General features: G+C 36.3%; 1 protein-coding gene and 1 long non-coding RNA gene across 2 annotated transcripts in view; both read left to right on the top strand.

The window, feature by feature from the left end:
• LOC129440319 (uncharacterized) overlaps positions 1–26,141 on the top strand; it is a 193,782-nt gene that overhangs the window by 135,482 nt on the left and 32,159 nt on the right. The window lies entirely within an intron of this gene.
• On the top strand, positions 5,054–25,673 carry LOC141358816 (uncharacterized). The gene is made up of 4 exons (XR_012365266.1): positions 5,054–6,245; positions 20,952–21,092; positions 21,201–21,312; positions 24,469–25,673. It is a non-coding gene; the product is annotated as an uncharacterized lncRNA (long non-coding RNA).

Genomic DNA, 26,141 nt, shown 5'->3' with positions numbered 1-26,141 from the left:
AATCAAGGACTTTGCTGCTGTAACATGGCTGCTGGAGGCGCAATGATATTAGGCAGCAGCCGAAAATAGTCCCCTTAGTAACTTTCAATGCCAGGGGACTAATTTTGGCCAGTACGTAATATCACTATGCCTCCTGCAGCCATGTTACAGCAGGGAAGTCCTTGATTATTACGGCGGAATGAGAGTATAGTCCCAGCCAAATCTGCCTAGAAAATAACAACTTTTAATTTTCTGTCGGTCTTAATACACAATGGCCCTCATTTATCATTCTTGCGTAGAAACGGGCGTATATGTTGGCGTAAGATTATGCTTACACTCCTCTCACCGCCTGATTTATGAAATTTTGCGTACCGTTGATATTTAGGTGTACGCAATATCTGCCCTTCATAAATGCTGCGGCTGAAAACGATAGTCATTAGAATAACACGCCCATATAAATTCAAGTCTCCGCTAGGGATGGGTATTGTTTGGGTTTTTTTCGATACCGGTGCCAAATCGATACTTTTCAAACGGTTCCGGTGCCTAAACGGTGCCTAAAGCGGTACTTTGAAAAAAAGAGTCACAGAAAGATGGTAGATGAAAGTACAGCATAAAACACTATGAAAATTCTTCTCTGTTTGTCATTTGTTTATTAATGATTTGCGTAAAGCACCATCATCTTTTAAGACCTGCATTCTTGATTTCTTTTTTATGAAAATCTTCTTAACAGTCCACTTTGAGCTCAGAAAAATGTTCTATGATTGGTTGTTAATAATCTGTTCAATGATTGGTTAAAGCCTACGCGGCTGCCGCTCACAAAAAGATAAAGGGCGAGTTCTAATCGAAAGTGATCCTCCCTACAGTATGTCCTATTCCCTTCGAAGATCAGATCTCTTGAACTCTTGAGAAAGTTGCGCAATTGTGTGTCTCATAGTGTGGCTAATTAAACACACTTTGCAAATAGAGCAATAAAATACAGCGTCTTTTCCTCTTTATTTGGATCGACTGTTCATGCGAAGTCCTCTTCGTGAAGTGCCCTTCAATGGCGCAAAACGGCATTTGGAATTCACCCAAAATATTTTCTTATCGGCTTGTAAAACCATTCACGTTTTGACGCTTTCTGCTTGTCTCCGATGAACTTGACACTCGTGACTGCCGCGGCCCATCTCAGGCCAATATCAGCCGAAGTACTAATAAAAACATTAGTGAGGTAATACGTTTTAGCAAATTCTCTGAAGGAATGTTACCATATAAAATATAAAATAGAAGAACAATGTCGCACACCTGTTAGTTCCGGTTAGGTGCGTTGGATGAAGAGACAATGAAGTCCACCAAACATTTATAAAAAAAAAGGGGAATATCCCGCACACTATTAACTTGCAAAATTATGCTTTTTGCAAGTTAATAGTGTGCGGGATATTCCCTTTTTTTATAAACCATATAAAATATAAAATAAGCTGCCGTCATATCAATTGCGGCATTCACGCGCTCCTCTGAGGATCTCATTTTCCAAATTGTTCTTTTAAGTCAGAATATAAAAATAACCTGGACATATATTCTTACAAAATTTGTTCGCTTTGTATTATTAGGGATGTGCAGATGAGGATTTTTTCACATTTTAAACTTATTAAACACAGCGCATATTTTAAATGAAAATATATTTGGCAAAGAAGTTTAAAAGTTGGCTATTTAATCTTTAACATTAGATTATTTAATATTTCCATTTATTAATAAAATTAATTTTTTAAATGTTTGTTCATTATTACTCTTAATGAAAAACTCAACTCCAATAAAATAGTAGCTCCAATGACAAACTTGCTTATATTGCTTGTTTATTAATAAAACGAATTCGACGGATGGTATCTGCGTTAAAACACAAATAAATGAAAGATTTAATTGACATAAATTTCATTACTACGAATGCTTATTTGTTCATTATTATTTTTTTTATTAAAACAGAACAACAATAAAAATGTAAAATGACTCGCTTAACGTTTAACAAAAACGAATAGACGGTAAACATTTTATCCGCCCTATAACATAAATAAATCTAAGATCCTTAGATTTTTCAAAACGAATGATTGGTTTCCGTTTTTTAATATAAAACTACAATAATGTAAAATATGAACAAACTCACCTAAGTTAAGCGAAGAAATCAAACTTGAATCCTCTGTATTATCAAATCTTTCCGACTTTCACATTCACGTGAATTTTGTGAGGAAATTATTTACACCATATGAGTGCAGTATAATTTAACTAGCGATTGTGCTGTGCTTGTGTGATTATGCTTTTTGCGCTACTGAGAGCAAAATACTTCAGTCAACCGTTCATGCATTAAGAGGCACCGAAATGAGGCACCGAAATCTGTGTTCTGATTCGGTCCGGTAGGTACCGCCCATATAGGCTTCGGTGCCATAAGGGCACCGCATTTCGGTACCCAACCCTAGTCTCCGCCTCACCCCACGCCCTCATTTTACGCCATTGACACACGAAAGACGGCAAAGAAGAGAATCCGGGGAAGTGAAAAGAAACAAAATTGTTTTATTTGGGAGTTTAAAGAGTGGGATTAAAGACACATTAATAATTGGATGACAATTTGTAATATTCTTATTATTATTTTTATTATTAATTGACATTTAGAAGAATAATTATTTATTATTATTATTATTTACTGTTGCCTACAACTAAATTCTAGGTCTGCTTAATGGTTCAGTTAATTTTTTTTTAATAATATTTTAAAATGATGTAGTAACTTTTGTAGTGTGTTGTTCTGTATTTACATACAGTTGTTTGTTAGCTGTATCTTAGATCCAGTTTGATACGGAGCTCCGGATATAATTCAAATTAACAATTTGTTTCCACGACATCCACATGTTTTACTAAGCTAATTCATAATTTGAAGTAATAATAATTGTAATAGTAATTACGAAATATTATAATAATTAATTCCAAGGAACAAACTGTTGAATATTGGGAACAAATTCAAAATTTATGGCCATACTTTAGTTTAGACTAAATAAGAAAAAGAAGTGTCCATAATGTAGCATAAAAAATCATTCGTGGCCATAATTTTGTCCGCATGTCATCATGATCGGATTTACGGCTCCATTCAACACAAGCATTTTACCTTACCTCATCTGTATTTATTTATCATCGAATGGTACGTAACTATCTTACCTTTTATTGCATTACCATGTTTTCGTAGCACATCCTTGTGCTTTCTTGCAATGTGCCGCTTCAGATTCCAGGAAGAATATTTGCTAATTCTTTACAGTCTCTCCGCCGTCCCTTTCAATTTTTTCTTCCTGCTCAATCTTAACTTTGATTTTTACTTTACACTTATGTATAAGGCTTGAATTCCATAACTTATTGCTAGACGTTTTTACAGATTCTCGAACTAGCAAATTATCAAAGGGCGTTCTGGGTTCAACGAGCGGTAGCAATTTTCGGAAAGGCGCTCTGATGGTAATATTACCGCACCCCTCAACGCTCCGCTCCCGCTAAGCTCCGTTCACATGCTCGCTCTGAAACGTCAGGTAAAGCGCACAGCCTCTCAACTGAAGGAATACATATGCATACAAATCAAATGCTTTGGTAAAGTCTCACAAATTAAACATTGAACATTGTTGCATAAAAATAAACACTGAAGTTTATTACTATGTTTTTTTTTTACAGTGGGTCATAATATATCATATATTTTAGTTTGTCAGTGGGTTTTGTGGTGTTAGGAAGTGTTTGCGCATTTCTGCACTAACTCAAAATGTGCGTACACCACCTCCTGAGCTGGCGTAGGATTTGAGCGTGCCGTACGCCAACGTCCATATTGATAAATCTCAAAGTCACCGTGGTTTTGGGTGTACGCAAGGTTTACGCTAGAAATTTGGTGTACGCACTTTTGATAAATGAGGGCCATTGTAACTACAGAAGAGTCAAGTTAAATAGGAAAAATATTGATACTTTTTGGTTATTTTTTAGCGCGATGCTAATGGTTAATTAGATTCAATAGATTGGCTAAGCTATGCTAAAAGTGGTAGCGCCAGACCCGGAGATCAGGTAAATAGATTCCAAAACGGTAAAAATCAAATGTTGAACTCTAGGGGAGCTAGAAAATAAAAATATTTTTAAAAATAGTCTAATGTCCCTTTAAAGACGCTAGTATTGCATCCCTTAATTTATGTTTTGAATTATAGTGCTGTCCACCTCACATATCTTTCATATAATGATGCTGCACAGGCTCTTAAATAGGACTAAGATCAGAGGATAATGGTGGTCCCACCTTGATTTCTTTCTTATTTTATGCCCATATGAATTAAAATAGTCAGTGGTGCTTTTTGCAGCATGGAAAGGTGTTTTATCCTCAATGAAAGTACATTTACTTCAGAAGGCATGATTCCTTTTATATCCCATAGTAAAAAACCTCTTTTAGGAACACATGAAGAGTTTGGTACCAAAACGCGATAAACGCCATTTTTGAAAAAAAAATGAGTTACTGCCAAAATCAGGTCATCAGGTCAGTATTTGAAAGTAAATTCTTAATTTTACGCAAAATCCAATATCCGCATTGTAAATAATCAATGGCAGCGCGTTCAGTACACGGAATCCTAGTTTTTCTACTTTGTACTTCGTGATCAACAAACAAACACAAACAAAATAAAACTTTAATGGCATTGATAAACCTGTGATGGTTTTCTGTGACTGGGAAGAAATGTAGGCCATCAACATCTAATAATTTACGTGGGAGGCACTCGAGAGACGGTTGCTTGTTCTCCCGACAGCATTAAGCTTCTCATGTTAACACATTGACCCCAGCGGATCTTTGAAAAACTTTACATTAGTTTAAACAAAGTCAACGAAAATCGAGCAGGACCAAAACATTTTACAGCTGATCGCTGTGAAAAATGTTAAGCGTCGACGTCAAGTATAACCGCAGCAATGACAGTGATCTTAATATGACAAAGTAAGTGTTTTGATTAATGACATTAATGTTTCTTTTTTTAATTAGTGTGTACAACTAGTCAACTAAATGAATATAAAATGGCAAAGATAAATGCACATTTATATATTGATTCAAAGATTTATAGCATTTTGAAAAAAAAACTTGTCATGGATTTATTGGATTTTCTGGAAAAATAATTCGTTTTTATAATAAATCTTTGAAAATCAAGTTATGGATTTGAATTTTTTATTGTTTTATAACCTAAAGATGCTATGTGAAAGTTTGTAACAGAAAATAGTGGTTTTCATCTTGTCGCTTTCTTGGTATAGGAAACAGGTTTTACCTAAATTTGTCAAAATGGATTTATTTCGTTTTGGAAACAAACTCTTCATATCTTCTAGATGTCCTCAGGGACCCTAAAGGGACCTACCATCTTACTTCCCAATATTCCAGTCCAGATCATCACTCTGCCACCTCTCCCTAATGTTACAGTCTTGTTTGAACATAGTGGCTATTCACCAACAATCCAGAATGACATTCATCTATACTATTCAGTGTATTATGGCATGTCAATGTGAAAATAGTCGTCTGACACATGTGTCACATATGAACAGAAAATCGGATTTTGATGGCAGTGTGAATGTAGATTAGAATCGTCATTGGTTTGTTGTCTTCTAGAAATTAACCTCCTAAATGTCCACATACCTAGACATCACATTTTTTTGTTGTTTGCACATTAACACTTAATTCTGTGTAACTGGAACCTGTTATACACAAACGTGGACAATTACACTGCTTCATGTTCAAAGAAAAATATTTGGTTATTATATTTATTGATTCTTTCTAACCCCAAAAAAGACAAACCAAAGCTCTGGTCTAATGAGGTTAAACTTTTTTTACTGTATAATGTTTGTCAGATGTTTGTATCCCCGTCAGGTACACGCATCTTGAATGGTTTAAGCATTTTTTTGTGTTATCAGCAATGTGACCAATCGTTTCCACACTTTTGACGTTGTTGTCATTTATGTTTATAAAGTGCCGGTTATGAGCTGCGATCGGATCAGTCACTTATGCGTCTAAATGTTTTCCTTTGTTCACAAACAGTTATTTTTGGTCGCACTCTAGAGCCCTGGCATGTGTTTAGATTTAAACTATATGCTATGTAAGACTCTTCTCACAAGCTAAGTTTTGTCACTTGGAAATGTCTGAATACAGTACATTTGTCAGTTCTTCATAAGGTTTTATTATTTTTTTCAGGAGCCAAAACAGCAGGCTTCTGCATCAGAGACTAACCCGTCCATAACACATCACTCATCCAATAATGACACAAGTGAGTATGGTGCCATCACACAGGTTAAGGAGTAATAAAGGCACTGTTATCACAAACTATTCATAATGACTTGTTCATTATATAGTTTCATTACCGCAGTCACTACTATGGTTATTACATTACTTCAAAGGTATCTGTCAGGTTAAGCGCTTACACACACCCGTTTCTTGTCTTGACTTTGTGGGGTCCTGCCTCAAACTAATGAATTTACAGTTAAGATCATGCACACACACGTTTCTAGACTAAACGTTATGGGGCCTTTAGACACACCAATTTCCAGTCTTGGCTTTGTGGGGTTCTGCCTCGAATGAATGAATTTACATTTAAGATCATACACACACACGTTTCTAGACTAAACGTTATGGGGCCTTTAGACACACCAATTTCCAGTCTTGGCTTTGTGGGGTTCTGCCTCGAATGAATGAATTTACATTTAAGATCATACACACACATGTTTCTAGACTAAACGTTATGGGGCCTTTAGACACACCAATTTCCAGTCTTGGCTTTGTGGGGTTCTGCCTCGAATGAATGAATTTACATTTAAGATCATACACACACATGTTTCTAGACTAAACGTTATGGGGCCTTTAGACACACCAATTTCCAGTCTTGGCTTTGTGGGGTTCTGCCTTAGATGAATGAATTTACAGTTAAGATCATACACACACATGTTTCTAGACTCAACGTTATGGGGTCTTTAGACACACCAATTTCCAGTCTTGGCTTTGTGGGGTCCTGCCTCAAACTAATGAATTTACAGTTAAGATCATACACACACACGTTTCTAGACTAAACGTTATGGGGTCTTTAGACACACCAATTTCCAGTCTTGGCTTTGTGGGGTTCTGCCTCGAATGAATGAATTTACAGTTAAGATCATACACACACACGTTTCTAGACTCAACGTTATGGGGTCTTTAGACACACCAATTTCCAGTCTTGGCTTTGTGGGGTTCTGCCTTAGATGAATGAATTTACAGTTAAGATCATACACACACATGTTTCTAGACTCAACGTTATGGGGTCTTTAGACACACCAATTTCCAGTCTTGGCTTTGTGGGGTCCTGCCTCAAACTAATGAATTTACAGTTAAGATCATACACACACACGTTTCTAGACTAAACGTTATGGGGCCTTTAGACACACCAGTAGTATTAGCGACCCTGCATCTGTCAAAATTTGATTGATTTATGACCCCTTTGACAGGGGGCGGGGCTATCAATCAAAAGCTGTACAATCTGTCTAGGTTTGAGAATCGTATATCAAGGGTTTTAGACAGCGAGTATCCGGACCGTGCGTGTTTTACGATGTGTCAATCAGCTCGTTGTTTTTCCTGTGTGTGTGTGTGTGTGTTTTATGTCAAGCCTATGCTGTCATGTTTATTGCTGTCAAAAAATAAAGTTTATAGTTTTAGACTGTCCAGGTTCAGTCACTTTTTATGACCGCGGTCTCTCTTTTCCCATCCGTACTCACCAGCCCTCAGCCCCCACTGCGTATCTCACAGAGGGGTCCGGTGTTCAGCGGACCTGTGTGCTGATTTAGACGAAAATCTGTATATTTTAAACTAAATAACATTTTAGCCGCTTCATGAGATCCGTGAGTCTTTTCACGACCCCTGCTCACTATGTTCAGGCGTATTAAAGCTCGATCACCGGTGGTGATAGAGAACGAGCCGAGTGCGCGTTCATATCTGTCGTTTTAAAATAAACGTAATAAATGTAATTCTGTCCGCTGTTGCAAAATAAAGATTTATTTTAGATTTAGGGGTTTCTTGAACCAAGTCTCTGATTAAAACATGTGAATGCGCGCACCGACGGTGACAGAGAACTTACGCTGATGCGCACTTATATCTGACCTTAATAAACTTTTAAATATTTTAATACGTTTTCATCCCATCTTCAGGGTTTGTTTTTATTAATGTCTACTTAAAACCATGTGTGAATATGTGTATATTATACAACGAATCTTATCATGTATGCTCTGACAAAATAAAGCATTATTTTAGATTTTAGGTGGTGCGGACACATATTTATGGCAAATACTGTTGAATATAAACGTTCGTTTTGTCAAAAGTTTCTTTAAAGTCAATAAGGAATCAAACATTTTAGATGTATATGGTTAAACTTAAATCTGATATTTTCTATTGGTCTATTTCTTTAGTATCTGATCAGACACAATGTTTCAGAAGCTGATTTGTGAGGGTCTGTGTGCGTGTGAGATAATTCACAGCAGGGGCGGATTGTAAACTAGTTAGAGACTTTTAAAACCGTGATGGTAAAATGTAATACGGTCCACTCTGAAGAAAAGTAAAGTTTTATTTTAGATTTAGGGAATTCTTGAACCAAGTCTCTGATTAAAACCTTTGAGTGTAACATCACAAATATTTAATATATTCCGTATACGTGTATAGTTTAACCATTCCCTTATGCCATAACCTTAGGCGCCGTCAATACTTCTTTCTTTAGACTAAAGGAAATTTATTTTAACCTAAATAAAAGTTTATTCGCATCACGAAGTCCGTGAGTCTTTTCTAAAGGTCGATCACCGGCGGTGACAGAGAACGCGTCGGATGTACGTTCATATATTTCGTTAAGAAACTTTTAAACGATTAAAGACATATTCATAGCATCTTCAGGGTTTGTTTTTATTATTGGCTTCTTAAAACCATGTGTGAATATGTGTATATTATAACGAATCTTATATTGTCTGCTCTGACAAAAATAAAGTATTATTTTAGACTTTAAGTGAAGTGGCAGCGCGTATTTTATAGCCTACTGTTTAATATAAACGTTTGTTTTGTCAAAAGTTTCTTTAAAGTCGCGCAAAAATCAAATATTTTACATGTATCTGGTTAAACTTAAATCTGCTATTATCTATTTAACTATTTTTCTGATCAGTCAGCTTACAGAAGCTGCTCTTATGATCGTGTGTGTGTGTGTGTGTGTGTGTGTGTGTGTGTGTGTGTGTGTGTGTGTGTGTGTGTGTGTGTGTGTGTGTGTGTGTGTGTCAGTGAGGCAATTCACAGCAGGAGAGGGTTGTAAACTAGTGAGTTAGACACTTTTAAAACGTGTTGGTAAAATGTAATACTGTCCACTCTGACAAAAAGTAAAAGGTTTATTTTAGATTTTATAGCAAACACTGCAGGATCTAAAAGTTTGTAACATCACAAATTTATTTAATGAAATATTCAGTACATGTATAGCAACGAATTGTACCAAAACCACCAGAGGCCGACAATTCTTTAGACCAAAGTCTATTTATTTTAAACTAAATAAAAGTTTAATCGAGATCCGTGTATCTGTTCATGTACAGCATACTGTTCATGCATTAAAGATCGAGTCCCCGGTGGGTACAACAGAGAACACCCTGTGGATGCGCGTTCATATCTACCGTTTTAAAATAAACTTAATAAATATAATTCTGTCCGCTCTGACAAAATAAGGTTTTATTTTAGATTTAGGGGTTTCTTTAAACAAGTCTGTGATTAAAACATATGCGCGCACCGACAGTGACGGAGAACTTACACTGATGCGCTCTTATATCTGCCGTTAACAACCTTTTAAACGTTTTAAGACATTTAAGTCCCTCTTATGGTTTGAATTCATTAATGTCACCTAACATCCGAGTGTGTACATGTGTATTTACGATAATGTAACACGATACGCATTGTCAAAATAAAAGGTTTTTCTGAACATGGTATTCCAGTGCGTGTTTTTTGTCTCGCGAGTGCTCGTCATATTTATTGATGTGAAAAAAGTTTGATGTCTAAGACGTTCAGTTTCTGGACGGTTGGTTTTTACCAGCGGTCTCTGATTCTCACCACCCGTTATCACCCACCCAGTAGACCCCAGTGTGTCTGAACAGCGGTGGTGTTCAGCGGCCCGTATTGTTCCTAAAACTCCGTGTTGGTAAAATAAGTGTAATACAGCCGTTGACAAAAAGTAAAAGGTTTATTTTAGATTTAAGGTGATCCACCAGCGCCTTTATGGCAAACACTTCAGGTTCTAAAAGTTTGTAACACCAAGAATTTGTTTAATGAAATATACAGTACATGTATAAGCAATGCACCCGAGTCCATAATCTCCGGACGGGTCGCCAATACTATTTTCTTTAGACTAAAGGGTATTTATTTTAACCTAAATAAAAGTTTATTTGCATCACGAACGCCGTGAAACTGTTCATGCACCGCAATCTATTGTTCACGCGCATTAAAGGTCGATCACCGGTGATGACCAGAGAACGAACCGGGTGTGTGTTCATATAAACTTAATAAATGTAATTCTGTCCGCTCTGGCAAAATAAAAGTTTATTTTAGATTTAGCCATTTCTTTAACCAAGTCTCTGATTAAAACAAGTTACATTTGCTTAGGGCAATAGGCACATGCACACACATATCTGTGGTATTAAAAATAAGGTTTTTAAAGTTTAAGAAATTTAAACATTTGAAAAAAATCAAACATTTTAGAGGTGTCTGAGTAAACTTATATCTAATGTCATATGAGCCGTACCATGTCGCGTTGGTGTCTGTGTGCGTGTCCGTGTCAGTTTATGTATGTGTGTGTTATGCGATCCTAGAGGGCGGGGATGTGAGAGACTGTGAGGGTGTGTGTGTGTGTGTGTGTGTGTGTGTGTGGTTATCACGTGGTGGGGGTCCCAAATGATCAATGGTTGGATTTTTATGTGACGGACAGGCCCTAGGTCAGCCTGTGGGGTTAGATACAACTTAGGTTAACATCTATCAACGCATAATAAGCAAACATGAAATTATATTATACCTATGCATTGTTACTGATGTTCCTAGTTTTGTGTATTTTTCTTAAACAAACTTTTGCTTTTCAAACTTAGTCAGTCTTCAGACTTTTGTCTTTTCATACATTTGTTCATAGTTTTCCTTCGCTAGCGTCAATTCGTGTTTGAGATTTTTTTGTAAACTCATCAGATGTACATACTTGCGTATTTTTCTTAAACTTTTGCTTTTCAAACTTAGTCAGTCTTCAGACTTTTGTCTCTTCACACATTTTTTCAAAGTTTTTCTTCGCGAGTGTCAACCCGTGTCTGAGATTTTGTAAACTCATGTACACGCTTGTGAATTTCTCTTAAACAAACTTTTGCTTTTCAAACTTAGTCAGTCTTCAGACTTATGCATACATATGTTCAAAGTTTTTTTCCTCGCTAGTGTCAAATCCTGTTTGAGATTTTTTTTTGTAAACTCATGTACACGATTGTGTATTTTTCTTAAACTTTTGCTTTTCAAACTTAGTCAGACTTCAGACTTTTGTCTCTTCATACATTTGTTCAAAGTTTTTCTTCGCTAGTGTCAACCCGTGTCTGAGATTTTGTAAACTCATGTACATACTTGTGTATTTTTCTTAAACAAACTTTTGCTTTTCAAACTTAGTCAGTCTTCAGACTTTTGTCTCTTCACACATTTGTTCAAAGTTTTTCTTCGCTAGGGCCAAATCCTGTTTGAGATTTTTTTGTAAACTCATGCACACGCTTGTGTATTTTTCTTAAACTTTTGCTTTTCAAACTTAGACAGTCTTCATACTTTTGCATACATTTGTTCAAAATTTTTTCCTCGCTTGGGTCAAATCCTGTCTTGAGATTTTGTAAACTCATAAAAATCCTGTTTGAGATTTTTTTGTAAACTCATGCACACGCTTGTGTATTTTTCTTAAACTTTTGCTTTTCAAACTTAGACAGTCTTCATACTTTTGCATACATTTGTTCAAAATTTTTTCCTCGCTTGGGTCAAATCCTGTCTGAGATTTTGTAAACTCATGTACATACTTGCATATTTTTCTTAAACTTTTGCTTTTCAAACTTAGTCAGTCTTCAGACTTTTGCATACATTTGTTCAAAGTTTTTTCTTCGCTGGTGTCGTGTCCTGTTTGAGATTTTTTTTGTGGACTCATGTACACACTTGCATATTTTTCTTGAACTTTTGCTTTTCGGGCTTGGTCAGTCTTCAGACTTTTGCATGCATTTGTTCGGAGTTTTTCTTCGGTGGTGTCGTGTCCTGTTTGAGATTTTTTGTAAACTCATGAACATTGCCAAATTGTAGATGTTTGCATCTTAATTTAATCACTCTTTATTATTTTGCAGTCTTCGTTATGTACATCGAGCTATTGGTGGTGTTACAAGTTTACAGATTCAGACATAATGCTATCATCGCTGTTTCGTCGTGAAAGATTTAGTAATTAAATCTAAAACATACTTTGCATTGTTGTTTTAATCATCTAGCACTAGTTTAAAGAGTTTGCCAAAATGTTGCATAAACTATAGAAATGAAACAATCTGTATTCACAAAAACAATCACAGATATATGATGTCGCTTACAAAGAAAACAAGACGATTGATGAATGCAAAATATTGTCTGAGCAGATAGAACTAAGAACAAGTCTGAAGACTGCCCAAGTTTGAAAAGCAAAAGTTTAAGAAAAATACACAAGTGTGTACATGAGTTTACAAAAAATCTCAAACAGGATTTGACACTAGCGAAGAAAAACTTTGAACAAATGTATGCAAAAGTCTGAAGACTGACTAAGTTTGAAAAGCAAAAGTTTAAGAAAAATACACAAGTGTGTACATGAGTTTACAAAAAATCTCAAACAGGATTTGACACTAGCGAAGAAAAACTTTGAACAAATGTATGCAAAAGTATGAAGACTGTCTAAGTTTGAAAAGCAAAAGTTTAAGAAAAATACACAAGCGTGTGCATGAGTTTACAAAAAAATCTCAAACAGGATTTTTATGAGTTTACAAAATCTCAAGACAGGATTTGACCCAAGCGAGGAAAAAATTTTGAACAAATGTATGCAAAAGTATGAAGACTGTCTAAGTTTGAAAAGCAAAAGTTTAAGAAAAATACACAAGCGTGTGCATGAGTTTACAAAAAAATCTCAAACAGGATTTGGCCCTAGCGAAGAAAAACTTTGAACAAATGTGTGAAGAGACAAAAGTCTGAAGACTGACTAAGTTTGAAAAGCAAAAGTTTGTTTAAGAAAAATACACAAGTATGTACATGAGTTTACAAAATCTCAGACACGGGTTGACACTAGCGAAGAAAAACTTTGAACAAATGTATGAAGAGACAAAAGTCTGAAGTCTGACTAAGTTTGAAAAGCAAAAGTTTAAGAAAAATACACAATCGTGTACATGAGTTTACAAAAAAAAATCTCAAACAGGATTTGACACTAGCGAGGAAAAAAACTTTGAACATATGTATGCATAAGTCTGAAGACTGACTAAGTTTGAAAAGCAAAAGTTTGTTTAAGAGAAATTCACAAGCGTGTACATGAGTTTACAAAATCTCAGACACGGGTTGACACTCGCGAAGAAAAACTTTGAAAAAATGTGCGAAGAGACAAAAGTCTGAAGACCGACCAAGTCCGAAAAGCAAAAGTTCAAGAAAAACACGCAAGTATGCACATCCGACGAGTCCACAAAAAAATCCCAAACACGAACCGACGCCAGCGAAGGAAAACCACGAACAAATGCATGAAAAGACAAAAGTCTGAAGACTGACTAAGTTTGAAAAGCAAAAGTTTGTTTAAGAAAAATACACAAAACCAGGAACATCAGCAACAACGCACAGGTACAATACAACTTCATGTTTGCTTATTATGCGTTGATAGATGTTAACCTAAGTTGTATCTAACCCCACAGGCTGACCTAGGGCCTGTCCGTCACATAAAAATCCAACCATTGATCATTTGGGACCCCCACCACGTGATAACCACACACACACACACACACACACACACACACACCCTCACAGTCTCTCACATCCCCGCCCTCTAGGATCGCATAACACACACATACATAAACTGACACGGACACGCACACAGACACCAACGCGACATGGTACGGCTCATATGACATTAGATATAAGTTTACTCAGACACCTCTAAAATGTTTGATTTTTTTCAAATGTTTAAATTTCTTAAACTTTAAAAACCTTATTTTTAATACCACAGATATGTGTGTGCATGTGCCTATTGCCCTAAGCAAATGTAACTTGTTTTAATCAGAGACTTGGTTAAAGAAATGGCTAAATCTAAAATAAACTTTTATTTTGCCAGAGCGGACAGAATTACATTTATTAAGTTTATATGAACACACACCCGGTTCGTTCTCTGGTCATCACCGGTGATCGACCTTTAATGCGCGTGAACAATAGATTGCGGTGCATGAACAGTTTCACGGCGTTCGTGATGCAAATAAACTTTTATTTAGGTTAAAATAAATACCCTTTAGTCTAAAGAAAATAGTATTGGCGACCCGTCCGGAGATTATGGACTCGGGTGCATTGCTTATACATGTACTGTATATTTCATTAAACAAATTCTTGGTGTTACAAACTTTTAGAACCTGAAGTGTTTGCCATAAAGGCGCTGGTGGATCACCTTAAATCTAAAATAAACCTTTTACTTTTTGTCAACGGCTGTATTACACTTATTTTACCAACACGGAGTTTTAGGAACAATACGGGCCGCTGAACACCACCGCTGTTCAGACACACTGGGGTCTACTGGGTGGGTGATAACGGGTGGTGAGAATCAGAGACCGCTGGTAAAAACCAACCGTCCAGAAACTGAACGTCTTAGACATCAAACTTTTTTCACATCAATAAATATGACGAGCACTCGCGAGACAAAAAACACGCACTGGAATACCATGTTCAGAAAAACCTTTTATTTTGACAATGCGTATCGTGTTACATTATCGTAAATACACATGTACACACTCGGATGTTAGGTGACATTAATGAATTCAAACCATAAGAGGGACTTAAATGTCTTAAAACGTTTAAAAGGTTGTTAACGGCAGATATAAGAGCGCATCAGTGTAAGTTCTCCGTCACTGTCGGTGCGCGCATATGTTTTAATCACAGACTTGTTTAAAGAAACCCCTAAATCTAAAATAAAACCTTATTTTGTCAGAGCGGACAGAATTATATTTATTAAGTTTATTTTAAAACGGTAGATATGAACGCGCATCCACAGGGTGTTCTCTGTTGTACCCACCGGGGACTCGATCTTTAATGCATGAACAGTATGCTGTACATGAACAGATACACGGATCTCGATTAAACTTTTATTTAGTTTAAAATAAATAGACTTTGGTCTAAAGAATTGTCGGCCTCTGGTGGTTTTGGTACAATTCGTTGCTATACATGTACTGAATATTTCATTAAATAAATTTGTGATGTTACAAACTTTTAGATCCTGCAGTGTTTGCTATAAAATCTAAAATAAACCTTTTACTTTTTGTCAGAGTGGACAGTATTACATTTTACCAACACGTTTTAAAAGTGTCTAACTCACTAGTTTACAACCCTCTCCTGCTGTGAATTGCCTCACTGACACACACACACACACACACACACACACACACACACACACACACACACACACACACACACACACACACACACACACGATCATAAGAGCAGCTTCTGTAAGCTGACTGATCAGAAAAATAGTTAAATAGATAATAGCAGATTTAAGTTTAACCAGATACATGTAAAATATTTGATTTTTGCGTGACTTTAAAGAAACTTTTGACAAAACAAACGTTTATATTAAACAGTAGGCTATAAAATACGCGCTGCCACTTCACTTAAAGTCTAAAATAATACTTTATTTTTGTCAGAGCAGACAATATAAGATTCGTTATAATATACACATATTCACACATGGTTTTAAGAAGCCAATAATAAAAACAAACCCTGAAGATGCTATGAATATGTCTTTAATCGTTTAAAAGTTTCTTAACGAAATATATGAACGTACATCCGACGCGTTCTCTGTCACCGCCGGTGATCGACCTTTAGAAAAGACTCACGGACTTCGTGATGCGAATAAACTTTTATTTAGGTTAAAATAAATTTCCTTTAGTCTAAAGAAAGAAGTATTGACGGCGCCTAAGGTTATGGCATAAGGGAATGGTTAAACTATACACGTATACGGAATATATTAAATATTTGTGATGTTACACTCAAAGGTTTTAATCAGAGACTTGGTTCAAGAATTCCCTAAATCTAAAATAAAACTTTACTTTTCTTCAGAGTGGACCGTATTACATTTTACCATCACGGTTTTAAAAGTCTCTAACTAGTTTACAATCCGCCCCTGCTGTGAATTATCTCACACGCACACAGACCCTCACAAATCAGCTTCTGAAACATTGTGTCTGATCAGATACTAAAGAAATAGACCAATAGAAAATATCAGATTTAAGTTTAACCATATACATCTAAAATGTTTGATTCCTTATTGACTTTAAAGAAACTTTTGACAAAACGAACGTTTATATTCAACAGTATTTGCCATAAATATGTGTCCGCACCACCTAAAATCTAAAATAATGCTTTATTTTGTCAGAGCATACATGATAAGATTCGTTGTATAATATACACATATTCACACATGGTTTTAAGTAGACATTAATAAAAACAAACCCTGAAGATGGGATGAAAACGTATTAAAATATTTAAAAGTTTATTAAGGTCAGATATAAGTGCGCATCAGCGTAAGTTCTCTGTCACCGTCGGTGCGCGCATTCACATGTTTTAATCAGAGACTTGGTTCAAGAAACCCCTAAATCTAAAATAAATCTTTATTTTGCAACAGCGGACAGAATTACATTTATTACGTTTATTTTAAAACGACAGATATGAACGCGCACTCGGCTCGTTCTCTATCACCACCGGTGATCGAGCTTTAATACGCCTGAACATAGTGAGCAGGGGTCGTGAAAAGACTCACGGATCTCATGAAGCGGCTAAAATGTTATTTAGTTTAAAATATACAGATTTTCGTCTAAATCAGCACACAGGTCCGCTGAACACCGGACCCCTCTGTGAGATACGCAGTGGGGGCTGAGGGCTGGTGAGTACGGATGGGAAAAGAGAGACCGCGGTCATAAAAAGTGACTGAACCTGGACAGTCTAAAACTATAAACTTTATTTTTTGACAGCAATAAACATGACAGCATAGGCTTGACATAAAACACACACACACACACACAGGAAAAACAACGAGCTGATTGACACATCGTAAAACACGCACGGTCCGGATACTCGCTGTCTAAAACCCTTGATATACGATTCTCAAACCTAGACAGATTGTACAGCTTTTGATTGATAGCCCCGCCCCCTGTCAAAGGGGTCATAAATCAATCAAATTTTGACAGATGCAGGGTCGCTAATACTACTCACACCAATTTCCAGTCTTGGCTTTGTGGGGTTCTGCCTCGAATGAATGAATTTACAGTTAAGATCATACACACACACGTTTCTAGACTCAACGTTATGGGGTCTTTAGACACACCAATTTCCAGTCTTGGCTTTGTGGGGTTCTGCCTTAAATGAATGAATTTACATTTAAGATCATACACACACACGTTTCTAGACTCAACGTTATGGGGTCTTTAGACACACCAATTTCCAGTCTTGGCTTTGTGGGGTTCTGCCTTAAATGAATGAATTTACATTTAAGATCATACACACACATGTTTCTAGACTAAACGTTATGGGGCCTTTAGACACACCAATTTCCAGTCTTGGCTTTGTGGGGTTCTGCCTCGAATGAATGAATTTACAGTTAAGATCATACACACACACGTTTCTAGACTCAACGTTATGGGGTCTTTAGACACACCAATTTCCAGTCTTGGCTTTGTGGGGTTCTGCCTTAGATGAATGAATTTACAGTTAAGATCATACACACACATGTTTCTAGACTCAACGTTATGGGGTCTTTAGACACACCAATTTCCAGTCTTGGCTTTGTGGGGTCCTGCCTCAAACTAATGAATTTACAGTTAAGATCATACACACACACGTTTCTAGACTAAACGTTATGGGGCCTTTAGACACACCAATTTCCAGTCTTGGCTTTGTGGGGTTCTGCCTCGAATGAATGAATTTACAGTTAAGATCATACACACACACGTTTCTAGACTCAACGTTATGGGGTCTTTAGACACACCAATTTCCAGTCTTGGCTTTGTGGGGTTCTGCCTTAAATGAATGAATTTACATTTAAGATCATACACACACATGTTTCTAGACTAAACGTTATGGGGCCTTTAGACACACCAATTTCCAGTCTTGGCTTTGTGGGGTTCTGCCTTAGATGAATGAATTTACAGTTAAGATCATACACACACATGTTTCTAGACTCAACGTTATGGGGTCTTTAGACACACCAATTTCCAGTCTGGGCTTTGTGGGGTTCTGCCTCAAACTAATGAATTTACAGTTAAGATCATGCACACACACGTTTCTAGACTAAACGTTATGGGGCCTTTAGACACACCAATTTCCAGTCTTGGCTTTGTGGGGTTCTGCCTTAGATGAATGAATTTACAGTTAAGATCATACACACACATGTTTCTAGACTCAACGTTATGGGGTCTTTAGACACACCAATTTCCAGTCTGGGCTTTGTGGGGTTCTGCCTCAAACTAATGAATTTACAGTTAAGATCATGCACACACACGTTTCTAGACTAAACGTTATGGGGCCTTTAGACACACCAATTTCCAGTCTTGGCTTTGTGGGGTTCTGCCTCGAATGAATGAATTTACAGTTAAGATCATACACACACATGTTTCTAGACTCAACGTTATGGGGTCTTTAGACACACCAATTTCCAGTCTTGGCTTTGTGGGGTTCTGCCTTAAATGAATGAATTTACATTTAAGATCATACACACACATGTTTCTAGACTAAACGTTATGGGGCCTTTAGACACACCAATTTCCAGTCTTGGCTTTGTGGGGTTCTGCCTTAGATGAATGAATTTACAGTTAAGATCATACACACACATGTTTCTAGACTCAACGTTATGGGGTCTTTAGACACACCAATTTCCAGTCTGGGCTTTGTGGGGTTCTGCCTCAAACTAATGAATTTACAGTTAAGATCATGCACACACACGTTTCTAGACTAAACGTTATGGGGCCTTTAGACACACCAATTTCCAGTCTTGGCTTTGTGGGGTTCTGCCTTAGATGAATGAATTTACAGTTAAGATCATACACACACATGTTTCTAGACTCAACGTTATGGGGTCTTTAGACACACCAATTTCCAGTCTGGGCTTTGTGGGGTTCTGCCTCAAACTAATGAATTTACAGTTAAGATCATGCACACACATGTTTCTAGACTCAACGTTATGGGGTCTTTAGACACACCAATTTCCAGTCTTGGCTTTGTGGGGTTCTGCCTTAAATGAATGAATTTACATTTAAGATCATACACACACATGTTTCTAGACTCAACGTTATGGGGCCTTTAGACACACCAATTTCCAGTCTTGGCTTTGTGGGGTTCTGCCTTAAATGAATGAATTTACATTTAAGATCATATACACACAAGTTTCTAGACTTGGCGTTATGGGGCCCTTACAACACATCAGTATCTAGACATGACAATGTGGGGCCCTCAAACTCACACATCAATTTCTAGACATGGCATTATGGGGCCATTACACACCAGTTTCTAGACTCTGCGTTAGGGGGCCCTCAAACACACATTGGTTTATAGACCTATCATTTTGGGGCCCTCACTCACACAAGTTTCTAGACATGGCATTATGGAGTATCTCATTTAGATTTAACATCTATGGAACAATACTTGTCTTTATTTAAACTAAGGTTATTGCAGGTATAATTAAACAATTTGCAAGTAAGTTCAGAAAGTAATCAAATGTGTCAATATATGGATCTGTGCTTATCCAATCTTAAACTGACAGTACCCTCATAAATCTGTGTATGTTTGTGTCATTGTGTTAATCAAACAACAGAAGACAAAAGGAGAATCACCTTTGTAGCTTTTAAACAATTAATTATATTTAAAGGAACAGTATGTAAGAAATGTATATCAATTAATCATAAAATGGCCCTGATATGTCACTACACATTAAGAAATCATTTTTATTTCAAATACTTATATCACTGACAACAGTGGTCTGGCCAGGATATTGTCATTTTAAAAGTGGAGTTGCAGCCCTCAACTGATGTTTATGTTGTCATTTTGTGTATTGGCCACCAGTTGTGTGATTGCAGTACCAGTTTTAGCCACAAGTTTTGTGATTGCAATATCAGTTTTGGCCACAATCCTACATACTGTTCCTTTAACTTATAAAAAGAAGACAGTGTTATTTTTCATTTGATTTTATTTCTGTACCTAAATAATACTTTTAGACCTTACTTTATTTGTAATTTTCTTCTTTTCTATTTTTATATGCTTGTAATTTCTTAATTTTATTCCTCCACCCACTTTCATTTGCCGATACAAAATTATTTGATCCATGTAATTCTATATAACTACTACTACGTTGTAAAATAATGTATTTTGAGAGTAGGCATTGAGAGTATACACTATTTCACCAAGGTCCACTCAGTTTAAAATTTCCACTTAGTTCTAACAAATCAGATGTAGCCACACACATGTACATGTCAGAGACAAAGATGAAGTGACCAGGTGAAAAAGGCCCCATGTCTGCTGCAATTGTCATTGTTAAATAATGTGAAATAAATATAGCAAAAAACTTATGCAATGGTGAAAACGTTTGGTTGATCATTATTCGGCTGAATGTTATTATATTTGGCTTTGGCCAAGAATTTTCCTTTTTGGTGAATCCCTAAAAACTCTGTATAACCATATGTTGAAATAACTCTTTTTACAGACGGATGGAGAACCTGATTTTTTTATCTTTTGATTGACTTCAATGACAGTGAAAATTGAAGATGAGGATTCCAGATTACAGTCAGACATTAGAAGTTCCAAAGATGAGAGCAGAAAGCATTTTGGTATACCTCTGACACTGGTATTTTTAATATTTTATTTCTACCAAAATATTTTTGCTGTATGTTATTTTAATAGAATGTAAACTACACTGGACAATCATGCCATGACATAACTGTCTCTTTTGCAGATGGAAAAGGGTACCAAATCTTTCTTTTCCTCTTCATGAGTGGAATGATGAAAGCACAGATGAGCCTTCTACTAAAATGGCTTCAGAAAAGCAAAGAAGTTGTTATTATCTTGTAAGTCATTTTATCATACTTGATTTCACTTAATGATTAGTGCTACATAAACCACTGATCTACAGTTGAAAGAAAAAGTATGTGAACCCTTTGGGCTTATTTGGATTTCTTCATAAATTGGTCATAAAATGTGTTCTGATCTTCATCTAAGTCACAACAATAGAGAAACACAGGTCTGCTTAAACTAACACCGCACAAGCATTATACGTTTTCATGTTTTTATTGAACACAACATGTAAACATTCATAGTGCAGGGTGGAAAAAGTATGTGAAACCCTAGGCTAATGACTTCTCCAAGAGCTAATTAGAGCCAGGAGTAAGCCAACCTGGGGTCCAATCAATGTGATGAGATTGGATGTGTTGATTAAAGCTGCCTTGTCCAATAAAAAACACACACCAGTTTTGAGTTTGCTGTTCTGAAGAAGCATTGTCTGATGTGAACCGTGCCTCGCACAAAAGAGCTCTCAGAGCTCACACCAACATCAAAACCTCATCACAACTGTGAAATATGGTGGGAGGCCATCATGGTTTAGGGCTGCCTCAGGCCCTGGACGGATTACTGTCATCGATGGAAAAATGAATTCCAAAGTTTATCAAGACATTTTGCAGGAAAACTTAAGACCATCTGTCCGCCAACTGAAGCCTAACAGAGGATGGACGATGCAACAGGACAACGACCCAAAGCATAGAAGTAAATCAACAACAGAATGGCTTCAACAGAAGAAAATACACCTTCTGGAGTGGCCCAGTCAGAGTCCTGACCTCAAGAGAGCGATTCACACCAGACATCCCAAGAATTTTGCTGAACTGAAACACTTTTGTAAAGAGGAATGGTCCAAAATTTCTCCTGACCGTTGAGCAGGTCTGATCTGCAACTATAGGAAACGTTTGGTTGAGGTTATTGCTGCCAAAGGAGGGTCAACCAGTTATTAAACCCAAAGGTTCACATACTTTTTCCACCCTGCACTATGAATGTTTACATTTTGTGTTCAATAAAAACATGAAAACGTATAATGCTTGTGTGGTATTAGTTTAAGCAGACTGTAGGGCTTTTCACACCTGAAATTGTTAACCCTGGGTTATTCTAAAACCAGGGTTAACGGAATCCTGGGTTATTTTTTTATGTTTCACACTGTTCAAACTTAACCAGGGGTTAAGAGATAACCCTGGGTATTCATAATTTGACGTTTCACACTGTGCATTCCTAAACCCTGGGTCAGGAGTCTCCAACACACCTGTCTGTAATAATCAAGCAACCCTGAACATCTTGATTAGCCACTTCAGCTGTGTTTAATTAGGGTCATAACATTCTAACCCTGCTTCGTTTCACACTGCATGCGTTTGGCACCACAATGCGGGGTTAACCCCACAAAAGCGGTGCTAAACCTGCTTCCAAGCAGGGTTTCATAACCCTGGGTTAATTTCAGGGATAATCCTGCTTCTAAATTACAAGTGTGAAACGATCCTTAACCCAGGGTTAAAAGCAGGGTTTACAACCGAGATAACCCAGGGTTAAGCGCAGTGTGAAAAGCCCTTGTGTTTCTCTATTTTTGTGACTTAGATGAAGATCAGAACACATTTTATGACCAATTTATGAAGAAATCCAAGTAAGCCCAAAGGGTTCACATACTTTTTCTTTCAACTGTATAAAAATGACTGGATTGCGCATAGAATGCTTAACGTAACAGCGAGAGGTGAAGCCATCGTTTGAGCCCCCATATGCTATGCCCAATGTTCACGGTCAGCGTTATTTTTCTGAATAAGTTTAAGTTGTAAAGTAAAGAAAATGGCTCTTTATAAGCACAGCGGCATCGAAATTTGGTTGGGTTTTTATATTGCTGAATCAAATGTTTCAAAATACATGATATTAACATTGTGAATGCATTTACTGTACGATCAAAAACAATACTGTATAACATAATTACAAAACCAGTAAACTATTGCATGCACATATGGTACTTAAAGCATCATTATTTCTTTCGATTTCAGAATGAGCAGGTTTGTCATTAATAATAAATATGCTGTGTTCTGTCCGCTGATCTGATACTGTAATGAAGATTAATGTATAGTGTCATTGTTTAAAAGGTAAAATGTACAACTTTCAATAAATAACTATGTACATGCTAAGGACGTTTGCGTTGTAATAATGCACAGGGAGACTTCAGATATGAATCTGATAACGTCCTATTCATTTAATAGTATGTTTGGGCGTACCAATATGGAGGCCCGGTGGCTTCACAATTGTGACGTCATGCTCAATCCAGTCATTTATATAGATAAGCCAATGTTTAGGCTACTTGGCCTTGTGTGTTGCTTATGTCAGTGACCCTAGTATTAAGGAGCCATTATACTTCTTGTGTAGGAACTCGACAGCATAGGCTTCGCATCAGTTTTCATTTATACTTGTTTGTTGTTCACATTGACGTGTGTATTCATACTGATGGTCCTGCTGATCTGTAAGATGGATGCTTTATTCAGAAGTATATATTTTACGAAAATCTAATTACTTACATTTACGCTTATTTATGCTCACCAAAGCAGTTTAGTTTAGTTTTAGTTCACCTTCTGTTGATCGACCAGATTAGTCACCGGTCTGCCAAACTATTTTGCACACTGTATGGAGATGTAAGATGTCTGTATCTCTGTCAGGTAACGCACACCTTGAAAGGTTTGGGAAGTCTTGTCCCCAATATCTCAGCGATCTGAGATCTGCACATATGACCTTGTGGTCAATCATGTTGTTTTCTCAAAAAAGTTGGTGATTTTCATTCTATTGTCGTCTATTAAAAAAAGTAATTGTTGCACAAACTTATTTGTGCCACTCAGTTGACAATCACACTGTGAAACTTCACTGTTGCTGCTATTAGTGCATTTGGGAGTTGTAGTTTTTAAATATAATTGTGTTTATAAAATGGTTTACGAGCTGCGATCGAGTCACTCACACTGATGTGTGCCTAAATATATTTTCATGGTCCCACAGTTATTTTCAGTCACAATTCCGATTTATTTAATTTGAAAACCTTTATAGTTTTTCACCATATTACTGTTTTGTGTAGTTTTGATTAAATAAATTCCAGCCTTGAGGAGCATTAAAACTCATTTAAAAAGCTTAAAGCTGTTTTCTAATATAACATGTTCTTTTTTATGTTTACTTAGGTAAATGAGCTACTGTCAAAAACATCTGGACAGCAGATGAATGTGCTGCAGTTAAAAGACTCAGAAGTAAATTCATTGTGAAGAATCAAGTTCCAATAAGGTAACATAGACTGTAATCGCTGCATTGATGCAGAAGCTCAAACTTTAGGAAGTCAAAACTGGAAGCCTGTCAATTTTTCATAAAATAATCACATTTCTGCCAAGACGAAAAGGACAATGAACTACAGGTGAATGCCTTCTCTCTAGCATTCATACAGCATTGATATCAGCGGGACATGTGTTCTAAGAGGTTTCAACAAGTTTAGTCTCTTTCTTTTGATTTGTTTTCATTGAACAGAATGTTCATTTTCGGGTGAAACAATGTTATTGTTATCTTTACATTCTGATATGTAAAAGTTAAAATGTGTCGATTCTTTTAAAATTTTATTATATAGTATTCTATTTATAGTATGCCATGTAATCGCAATAAGAGTTATAGCTGCAATCAGTGACACTGTGTCTCAATCCACCTTTACGGATTGCAGTCGTATTGCAGATATAGCGTGTCAGATGAGAACTGCCCCTCCTGGGTAAGCAAAGGGTTTTTTTCAACCTCTTGACCATAGCCTGCATGTAGGCTCGCTTTCTGGGAGACTGCTGATAATAGTTAAACTTAAAGCTTTTGTTGTACATTACAGTAAAACTGCTCTCATTAATATGATTTAATTCTTAACCCTAGTGGTTTTGTTACCCGTGTTGTTCTTACATTTTTCTGTGATAATATCTCAACCTTCTTTTGTAAACAGGCTAGTATATAGTTTGGAATTGGACTGTTATATGCTACTACTGTTCTACTAATAATAGTAATGAATACCTCCGTGTACTCCATCCTAGGCCATGTTCATTATACGGCCTTACAGTAGTACTATTTATTACATTACTTAATAAGAAATTACTCTATGTAGCTTCAAATACTCCATCCTAGACTTTATATTTAAAAACTACCATGCTTTGTTTTTTTCCCTTCTCTGCTTTCTTTGTATTTAATTCACGTGAAGCAGCTTTGGTACGATGAACAATTGTTAAAGCGCTATATAAATAAAGTTCAATTGAAAATGTTTTTCAATTTCATATATTTAGATCTTAGTTTTATACTAAGAAAAACACAATGTAAAACACGTTTCATGATTACATTACAAAAAGTAAAAGTTTTGTATCTACCTGTATGTATTTGAAATCTAAAATGTTGTCCAATCTCTTTTTATAAGGTGTGTATGGTTACCAAAACATGCTCACTAAAGAAAAAATGTACTTTATGCGTGTATGTGTAAAATATTATTTTTGGCAAGCACCAGTAAAGTAAAGCACAAAAGGTGGACACAAAGTCGTAATTTTTTTCATACAGTATGCATGTTTTTGCATTGTACATGGCCCCAAATAAGATTTATGAATAAAATATTAAAATGTTAAAACTATAATGCCAGAGGGTCTTATATTCTTTGTTGATAACATGAATAATGCATTTTTATTTAAAGTTTTAATTTTGAAGTTAATTACCTGCTTTGGCCCGATCAAACAAGCCAAAGATGACTAAATAGTAAGTACATTACAATAGAATAGAAATGGCAAAATGACCACAGGAGAAATCAGATCCCCTCTAACAAAACTGTATAAAGCTTAGAAAATCATATTGT

The sequence above is a fragment of the Misgurnus anguillicaudatus genome, chromosome 22 (assembly GCF_027580225.2).
Source record: "Misgurnus anguillicaudatus chromosome 22, ASM2758022v2, whole genome shotgun sequence".
Lineage (NCBI taxonomy): Eukaryota > Metazoa > Chordata > Actinopteri > Cypriniformes > Cobitidae > Misgurnus > Misgurnus anguillicaudatus.
Note: the sequence above shows the minus strand (reverse complement) of the source record. Positions and strands in the feature narration are given on the sequence as shown.